This window comes from Myxocyprinus asiaticus, chromosome 28 (genome assembly GCF_019703515.2).
Source record: "Myxocyprinus asiaticus isolate MX2 ecotype Aquarium Trade chromosome 28, UBuf_Myxa_2, whole genome shotgun sequence".
In the NCBI taxonomy this organism is placed as follows: Eukaryota; Metazoa; Chordata; class Actinopteri; order Cypriniformes; family Catostomidae; genus Myxocyprinus; species Myxocyprinus asiaticus.
In genome coordinates, this window is record NC_059371.1 from 17,624,049 (window position 1) to 17,634,117 (window position 10,069).

At 37.2% G+C, this 10,069-nt stretch overlaps 1 long non-coding RNA gene across 1 annotated transcript; it reads left to right on the forward strand.

The window, feature by feature from the left end:
• The first annotated feature begins 3,077 nt into the window (after nt 1-3,077).
• Nucleotides 3,078-9,941, forward strand: LOC127419451 (uncharacterized). Its single transcript, XR_007893673.1, has 4 exons — nt 3,078-3,109; nt 8,368-8,485; nt 9,409-9,620; nt 9,783-9,941. It is a non-coding gene; the product is annotated as an uncharacterized LOC127419451 (long non-coding RNA).
• Nucleotides 9,942-10,069: the final 128 nt, after the last annotated feature.

The window sequence follows — 10,069 nt, forward strand, 5'->3', positions numbered from 1 at the left end:
AACAGTTGCCTTCCCAACCACGATTGCTAAAATCGGCTTCGGTGCCATTACCCTGTTCTCTCTCTCTCTCTCTCTCTCTCTCGTACTAACACACACACACGACACCTCAAAAACATATCCGCACACACATTTGGCGAACAGATAACTTGGTGATAAAGCTCAGCTTTGTCCCTTAGTTACCGTACCAGCGGAGGCACGCATTAAATGGGCAGATGCAATTAACCAGTCTCTCCGCCCACATTCGCGTGACGTACTCTCCACGAGAGCCACGTCTACCATTTTGTGCCCTCCTTCCCTCCTTACACACACACACACACACACACACACACATATATACAGTTGTACTCAAAAGTTTGCATACCCTTGGAGAATTGATAATATATGCACCATTTTTAAAGAAAACATGAGTGAGCAGGCAAAACACATGTCTTTTATTTCTTATGGGATTCATATTCAACTGTAGGTTATAACAGAATGGCACAATCATAAAACAAAATATGGCAACAAAGAAAAAAATGAAATGAGCCCTGTTCAAAAGTCTACATACCCTTAGTTCTTAATACTGTGTATTGCCCCCTTTAGCATCAATAACAGCGTGCAGTCTTTTGTAATAGTTGTCTATGAGGCCCCAAATTCTTGCAGGTGGTATAGCTGCCCATTCGTCTTGGCAAAATGCCTCCAGGTCATGCAAAGTCTTTGGTCATCTTGCATGAACCGCACGTTTGAGATCTCCCAAGAGTGGCTCGATGATATTAAGGTCAGGAGACTGTGATGGCCACTCCAGAACCTTCACCTTTTTCTGCTGTAACCACTGGAGGGTCAACTTGGCCTTGTGCTTAGGGTCATTGTCGTGCTGGAAAGTCCAAGGGCGTCCCATGTGCAGCTTTCGTTCAGAAGAATGCAAATTGTCTGCCAGTATTTTCTGATAACATGCTGCATTCATTTTGCCATCAATTTTCACAAGATTCCCCGTGCCTTTAGAGCTCACACACCCCCAAAACATCAGCGAGCCATCACCATGCTTCACAGTGGGGATGGTATTCTTTTCACTATAGGCCTTGTTGACCCCTCTCCAAACATAGCGCTTATGGTTGTGACCATAAAGCACTATTTTGGTCTCGTCACTCCAAATTACAGTGTGCCAGAAGCTGTGAGGTGTGTCAAGGTGTTGTTGGGCTTTTTTGTGGCATTAGCGCAGTAAAGGCTTCTTTCTGGCAACTCGACCATGCAGCTCATTTTTGTTCTCCTTGAAACAACCACACCGTCTTTTTCCAATGCAGCCTGTATTTCTCCTGAGGTTACCTGTGGGTTTTTCTTTGTATCCCGAACAATTCTTCTGGCAGTTTTGGCTGAAATCTTTCTTGGTCTACCTGACCTTGGCTTGGTATCAAGAGATCCCCAACTTTTCCACTTCTTAATAAGTGATTGAACAGTACTGACTGGCATTTTCAAGGCTTTGGATATATTTTTATATCCTTTTCCATCTTTATAAAGTTCCATTACCTTGTTACGCAGGTCTTTTGACATTTCTTTTCTGCTCCTCATGGCTCAGTATGTAGCCTGCTCAGTGCATCCAAGTGAGAGCTAACAAACTCATTGACTATTCATACACAGGCACTAACTGCAATTTAAAAAGCCACAGGTGTGGGAAATGAACATTTAATTGCCATATAAACCTGTGTGTGTCACCTTGTGTGTCTGTAACCAGGCCAAACATTCAAGGGTATGTAAACTTTTGATCAGGGCCATTTGGGTGATTTCTGTTATCATTATGATTTAAAAAGAAGCCAAACAACTATGTGATGATAAATGGCTTCATATGATCACTATCCTTAAATAAAAGACAATTTTTTTGCATGATCAGTCATATTTTCAAAATCTACGCCAAAATTTCACAATTTCTGCCAGGGTATGCAAACTTTTGAGCACAACTGTACATACCTTTCTCACATGTATTATAGGCTTATCCGTTACCATATCTAATCATGTTACTGTTTAGTTTGCAGTTGGAAGTCAGAAGTTTATTGACTGCATTGTATTGATTATTAATTGATATTATTGCATTAATAAACTTTGTTATACTTTAAAGAGAAGTGTTTTGGTATTGTTCTGCATGCACCTGTATCAAGGGCTAGCAGGGGATGTCAGTGCTCAGATTCAAGCCTTCACTGTTTTCCTTTTGAATGTCGATTTTCTCCAGATATCGACTTTCCTAAGAGAACAATCCTATAGCGAGACTGTTATACTGTCTGGTTATTAGTTCCTGATTCCAGGGTGGTGCCCCAGCGATATTAATCCTTTATTAATATTCTGTTGATTTTGATAATTGATAATTATCTTTGATTGTTGATTTGAAGGATCAATAAGCTAGTGTTAATTCTAATCAATGTTCTATTGATTTTAATAATTAATAATTTTCTCTGATAATAATTCATATTCTTTTGAATTTGATAATTGATGGTTATCTTTGATAGTAATTAATATTCTATTGAATTTGATAATTGATGGTTATCTTTGATGATTGTTGATTTAAAGGATTAAAAAGCTAACATTGATTCTAATCAATGTTCTATTGATTTTAAAATTGGACCAATGACGTGACGTGCAATTTTTATGTCCAAACCCCTTTTTGGAGTGAAAATAAGGAAAATGTTATAAAAAAAAAACAAAACAAACAAACACATTTTTTGAATCTATTAATCTCAGTTTATCAAATGATACGAACATGTAATGAGGGTTTTACAAAGTTTAAGAATTATTAGACATTATAGTCACACAATGTCATACCGGATAACTGTCCGGACCTCATGGTGAAATGCAAAAAAGCTACAAAAAGTGTTATAATGAAATAAAACCTAAAATCTCTGCCACAGGCATTATTGTATGAGTGTTGCCAACAATATATTTAAATATTTAAAAAAATATGACATCCAGTTGATTGTTATGCTTTGGAGCATTCTGTCCCAAAACTGGCAGTCAGCCAATGTCATCCGGGATAACATGCAATCTGGAGAAATTTTATGGGGCATTTTATTTTGACACGTTATCAGACAGGATGTTACACAATCAGGAAGACCCTGAAGGACCCCCAAACAATGGTGAAAGATTAGTAAGTCTCTCTTAAAATGTCTTTAATTTACCCTTTTCGCTCACTGGTACACTATGTAGTAAAATCCTGTGTCATTTGAGATAACGTTAAAAAGACATATATAATGTTAATTTTATGCAAATGTGTTTATTTAATATGAATTTACATTCTTGGAAGTTGAAGGTCAAGGTTGCAGATTTCTATAGGTAGCCAAAACAACTGCCTGATTAAGGTTCAAACTGAGTTTTGTCATATAGGATAACAGTTTTTTTCTTTTAGCCCATAATGTCATCCGTTATCCCGGATGACACATGTTTGACATTATATTCTTTTTATACAGTTTTCCGCTTTTATTTGTATAATTTCCATTCTTATTGTGATACTAACACATTAAGGAACATTGTTTAGTTAAATACTAACAAATTATATATTAATAATAATATTTAATTATTAAATTATAATTAAATTAAATGATTGTCCAACCTGTCATATTGGGGAATCCACCCCTTTAAGAAAAAGCCATCCACTCTAGTGACATCACCATGCAGTTTTTTTCTTGCTTCAGTGGCGGGAAATTCAACTGGGTAGGGTTGCACCAGCTGTGTGTAAGTTCTCACGTAAGTTAAGATTTAAAGTTCACACTAAGGGCTTAGTAACTACTAGTTAGTTTGTAACTAAGTCAGTGCTTAATTTGGTTGCACCACCTGTTCTTAAGGCAAGACTTAGGGTCGTAAGCTCTCCGTAAAGTAATGCATAGTCGCATAATATGACGTTTACCTGTACTGATCCAATAAACAGCCATCACATTTGTACACAGAAGTATTAAAAAGCCGTGCATTTCAGTTTTATCTTGTTACAGTTGATGTTCAAACCTTGTTTACTCACGTAACTGTCAGCTGTAATAAATTATATCCTCATTGAAATACGATACGTAATAAAATGAGATTTAATTAATGGTATATTTAGCCTATGTAAATAACAATATTTAATAACTGTATCTAAAAAGACAAGGGGCAATAAATAAATAAGTACTAATACAACAGATATTTATTCATTTTAACATCTGTTTAGTATATGTTGAAACTTGACACTGGGCAGCGTACACAGGAAAGTGCACCGTTAGATCGGTTTCATGCTGAAGAAGTACGTTTTTTACATAATATTTTCTCCTGTAAATATAAACGAGTGTAAATGCCAACATCATCATATAGGATATGTCGAAAGGACTGAAGCTTGTCAACCAAAACATGAGCTCATTGATGTCATTAAGTGAGTCTGCTTTTTTATTCCATCAGTTACTCCTGGTCAGAGGCTTCCGTAAATATTTAGTTTATACGTAAGGTTACGTCCTACCTAAGTTTAATGGTGCAATGCTCAAATATTTAGTAGTGCGTAAATTGTGACTTAGTGCCCATTTACGCCACAACTAGGCTAAGTTGAAACTTAATAGCTGGTGCAACCGGCCCTTGAGGTGAGTGAGTAGCTTACTTTCCTACTGACAAATTTTCCATAGGTTTGCTTACTTGCTTGCTCTGCCCAAGCTTAACATGTTAAACCTGTCGGCATAAAATATGCAAGAAGTGATTAGAATAAAAATTTTGCAAAATATGTAAGTTTAACTATACCAAATTCTCTTCAACAACCAGACTAGCTAGTTAGCTAGTCCCAGTTTGTGTAAGCTAATATGCTAACTGAAGCTCAAAATGCAATTAAAAATAAGCTGTCTCAAAAGCTAATAGAGGAGATTATTTCATTACACAAGAAAGGTCATGGCTAAAAGTACATTTCCAAAGCACTTCAATTTCCAATAGACAAAGTTGGCAGCACCATTCATAAATTTTTTAAATATGGTACAACTGCAACTTTCTTGGGGTGTGGAAGAAAGCAAAACTTCACCAAGGGAAATGTTGACTCCAGCTGACTGAATATTCAAGAAGTAATTAGGAAAGACCTGTGGAGTCCTGGAAGAAGGTTTTATAGACGTATGACACTAAACTGAAAATGAGTTTTAGACCCATGGGTCAGCAGTACGTCTGGAGTAAGATGACAAGGTGATGACAAGAATGACACCATCCCCAGAGTCAAGCATGAAGGTGGGTCAGTCCTGTTATGGGGGTGATTTGCAGCTGCAGGAAACGGCTGTCCTGACTATGTGACTGACACCATGGATTCTTTCAGGTATTAGGCCATTTTGGCATGAAAAATTTGATGCCTTCAGTGTGTAAATTGAAGCTTGGTAATCACTGGACTTTCCAGCAAGACAATAACACTGAGGATACATCCAAGTTTTCCAAAATCTGGTTCAGGGGTAGGTCGTGGAATGTCCTTAAATGGCCCTTTCAATCCATCATTAAAATCCCATTGCAAACCTTTGTTGGGATTTCAAGGAAGCAGTGGCAGAACAGAAACCAAAAAATGTCAAAGAGCTGGAAGCTTTTGCTCATGAGAAATGTGTAATAATTCTAATAGAGAGGTGTCCGAAGCCTGAGAACACTTACCTGAAACATTTATTTGCTGTTATTAAGGATAAAGGATGCTTCACAAATGATTGACTTTGGGGGTTGAATATTTTTGACATGAGATTTGTGGAGAGAAGTTTTTATTTTTTATTTTAAAAGTTGGGTAAACTGAACTCTTTGTTCTCAAAATCACTCAAATGTGTATTAAAAACTTACTTTGACTGTTTACTGAGGTTTTAGTTGATGTGTTTGTGTCTTGTGTCTTGGATTTGTTTGCTGATTGTAATAAACTTCTTGCATATGGATTCAACCTTCACCTCCATGTTGAGTCCCTTACAATATATTTTGAAAATTCATTAATGTTATCCCGTATGACATTTTGACTGGTGTCATCACATGATTCTCAATGAAAACACTTAAAATACATTGTTTGAAAATAAGATTTTAGTAAGGCAATAACATCCTCATAAAGGCAAAAATTATTTTGATGTGCAGTTTTAACCTATTTAAATTTTTGGTCAATTGAAAACCTTATTTGTCACTGGGCCAATTAATAATTATCTTTGATAATTATTAATTATTGCTAATTACCAAACCCACTCCTGAATGAAGCACCCAACAGTCCATAGCTAGAAATGTCAGTACCATAATTTTAATGAACCTGTGAACTTGTAAAGCCGAATTGGTGAGGGCAATATAATTACAGCAGGTGTGACAATGGCCCTGCCAAAATTATACTGCCCCCGGTAAACTGTTCCCTTTGAAGCCAGAGTCACATGCTTTTCAGGACAGAACCTCCATAGCTAGAAATGTCAGCACCATAAATATGATGTATCTGTGAACCTGTAAAGCTGAGTTGGGGAAGGAAACATTGTTACGGCAGGTGTAACAACGGCCCTGCCGAAATTATGCTGCCCCCTGGAAAACAGTTCCCTTTGAACGTATAGTCTCATGCTTTTCAGGACACAACCTCCATAGCTACAAATGTCAGCACCATAAATATGATGTATCTGTGAACCTGTAAAGCTGAGTTGGGGAAGGAAACATTGTTACGGCAGGTGTAACAACGGCCCTGCCGAAATTATGCTGCCCCCTGGAAAACAGTTCCCTTTGAACGTATAGTCTCATGCTTTTCAGGACACAACCTCCATAGCTACAAATGTCAGCACCATAAATATGATGTATCTGTGAACATGTAAAGCTGAGTTGCGGAGGGAAATATTATTACGGCAGGTGTAACAACGGCCCTGCTGAAATTATACTGCCCCCTGGTAAACAGTTCCCTTTGAATGTAGAGTCTCATGCTTTTCAGGACACAAGCTCCATAACTAGAAATGTCAGCACCATAAGTTCAATGAACCTTTGAACTTGTAAAGCTGAGTTGGGGATGGCAATATTATTACAGCAGGTGTAACAACGTCCCTGTCAAGATTATACTGCCCCCCTGGAAAACAGTTCCCTTTGAGGCTGCTTTTCAGGACAGTTTGATGTACCTGTGATTTTGGAAGGTGTATCCAAAAAAAGATTCTCCTTTAACATCCTGTTAAAGTTAATTGCTATTGATATAACAATTAATATGGTATGGCAAGGTGAAATGTACTGGGAGCAGAGAAAAGAATAAACTTTGTACAAAAAAAAAAAAAAAAAAACTTATTGCACATCTGATTACATTGCAATTAATAGAGTAGTAAAAAATACATATTGCACAAGGGGTATAAATTTAAAGTATAGAGTAAAATTCTTATATCCTTTATCTTTTTTGAGAATATGTGCGACTGTACCATCCACAGACATTAACTGCACTCATTTCTAGTGCAATTAGATAATCCCTTCCATTGTTCGATTTGTCAACATCCCTTAGTGTCTATCACTAACAATGTTTCTTTTTGTCTTATGTAGGGTATTGTTCTATATACATAAGTTTTACAATAGTACTTTAGTACATGTATTTAAATTGCATGTGTAAAACAGAATAAAGCTGATTATAAAAGACATTTTTATTAATGTTGTTCATATTTAGGTGCAATTGCAAGAGTAGATATAGCTGATGTTACATTAAAATGACTGGAAATGGCGACATAACTGCGTGTCGATTTACTTCAACTTCATTTTCACTGTTTTCATCATTACACGGGTAAAATTACTTTAATGTTGCACCCATGTGCAATAAACTTAACATTCAAATTACACCATTACACACGATGTACACATTTTACACAACAAAGGCAACATACAGCAATGCACATCACACATGTACAAAATATATGCAAAATGCAAATAGCAACATACTGAGTGTCTGGACTGCTGCATACATCACAAACAGGAGGCAGCTGGACATTTTCTGAAACTGCACAATTTTAATCAAATGAATTAATTCAGTTAATGCTTTTAAATATACTTCCGCAACACTTTGTTGATGTTGTCTTGGTGTAAGTTGTGTGGAAAACATTGATTATAATGTAGACAGAAGAGCGCTAAACTTGCCGCACCAGTGTGATCAAATGACGTCATGCGCGTGCACTTGAGGGGCAGTCAGAATCTGACTGGGGCACACATTTTGGCACAACACCTACTACACACACAACACCAACCAATCGCACTTCCGCTAGCCAACCGGAAATTCTGCCCACTTAGCGAAATACAGTGGACTCGCTGAAAATATTGTTGATACATTCTGAAGTGCTATTAAAATGTTCCCTTATTAGACAGCTTTATGTAACTGGACTTTCTCATAAGCTCAGTGCTGTCCAGTTCAATTCCAAGTGAAGCCTCACAATTCTTTCTTTTTTTGCTGAACTTTTGACTCTCTCACTTCTGCAGGTGGAAGCACACACAACTGTGTTTGGCATGTCCCTGATCATTCTGCAAAAGAGCGGTCAGATGAGGCAAGGGCTTCCACTAGTTCTCTGGCACATAGTGCAGTTTGTGGAGAAGCATGGTGAGTGGTGTGTGAATGTGTCAGGTCAAGTCAAGTCATTTTTATTTTTATAGGGCCTTTCACAACACACATCGTTTCAAAGCAGCTTTTCAGAAAATCATGCATTATCAGAAAATGAAACTAATATCTATAATTCTTAGAGTCATCATTGTGTAGTTTGATAAAATAAGATTGTGAATTGTGTTTAAAAATAAGTAATGAAATAATAATTGTATTTAGAAATCCAGTGAGCAAGCCAAAGGCGACTGTGGCAAGGAACACAAAACTCCATAAGATGTTGGTTAATGGAGAAAATTAAACTTGGGAGAAATCAGGCTCACTGTGGGGGCCAGTTCCCCTCTGGCTAACATCATGAATATAATGCCAATATTACTTAATTATGTATAGTGCAAGTCATGGTTTAAAACTATTAAACTAAGTAAGTGTTAAGGGACAGTGTTTAAACAAAGATTTTGTAAGAACTGTAAGATTAATGACTAATGTCTTTGAACTTCATCCTGGATTAACTGCAGAAGTTCACATAGATGCAATTGTCCTTTGTTAGTTGGTTGATGAAGGCTTTTGTTGACAATTAAATGATAGTCTATGTATTCCATTATAAGAGTGTAGCATTAGACCAAGGTAATGCAGGCAGAGATCAGTGAGGTGCATCGCAGTTCAACCGGCCGGTAATTTCGGTGAGGTCTATCCTAAATCCAAGGTTCAGGCAATGGCATATGATGTACCCCATGTCTTATGGTTGAAATTGGCATAAGTTCATCCTCTGAAGTCCATCGTAATAGACTGAAGTGATGTGTTTGACAGTGTTTCTCTCATAGTCACTTGTAATGCATGGATTATGCAAGATTGTGTGTATTTGTCAAATTTGTCTTTGTGTGTGTGTGTGTGTGTGTGTGTGTGTGTGTGTGTGTGTGTGTGTTTAGGACTCAATCAGACTGGGCTGTTCAGAGTTGGTTGGTTTGTGAAACGCTGCCAAGCGCTGAGTTAGAGTTTTGATCAAGGGGAGGTTTCAGACCTCGATGATGAAGATATTCCAACTCTGGCCTCCTTATTAAAACTTTTCCTAATATTAGGGAACTGCCAAGTGGACTGATACCAGATACACACAGGACACAATTATTGGAAGTCTTCAGGGGTATGCACACACACACACACACTCTCAAATGAATTAACTTTTTTCTCACGCTACTGTGCAACGTGCAGCATGCTAAGTGAAAATCGTTGGTTCTTGCTTCACAACAATGCAAATTTATAAAATCTGACTGAATATTTTTTTAATCCTGACTTCATCCTGCAGATTCCAAATAAGGAGAACTGAATCTGACTTTGAAGAACATCCTGAGCAGTCTCCCTGAGGAGAATTATAACATCCTGTGCTACCTGATGTACTTCCTGTCCCTTGTGGCTGCTAATAGTAATTTAAACCTTATGACCTCGAGTAACTTGGCAGTAGTGTTTTGACCCACCATCTTACAGTGAGTGTTTGTAGGTATGCATTTAAAAACTGATGTTTCTAGAACTTTCCAGATTTGTTTCGATTGAAAAAACACATTTTACCTTTACATGCACATATTTCATAGGGCT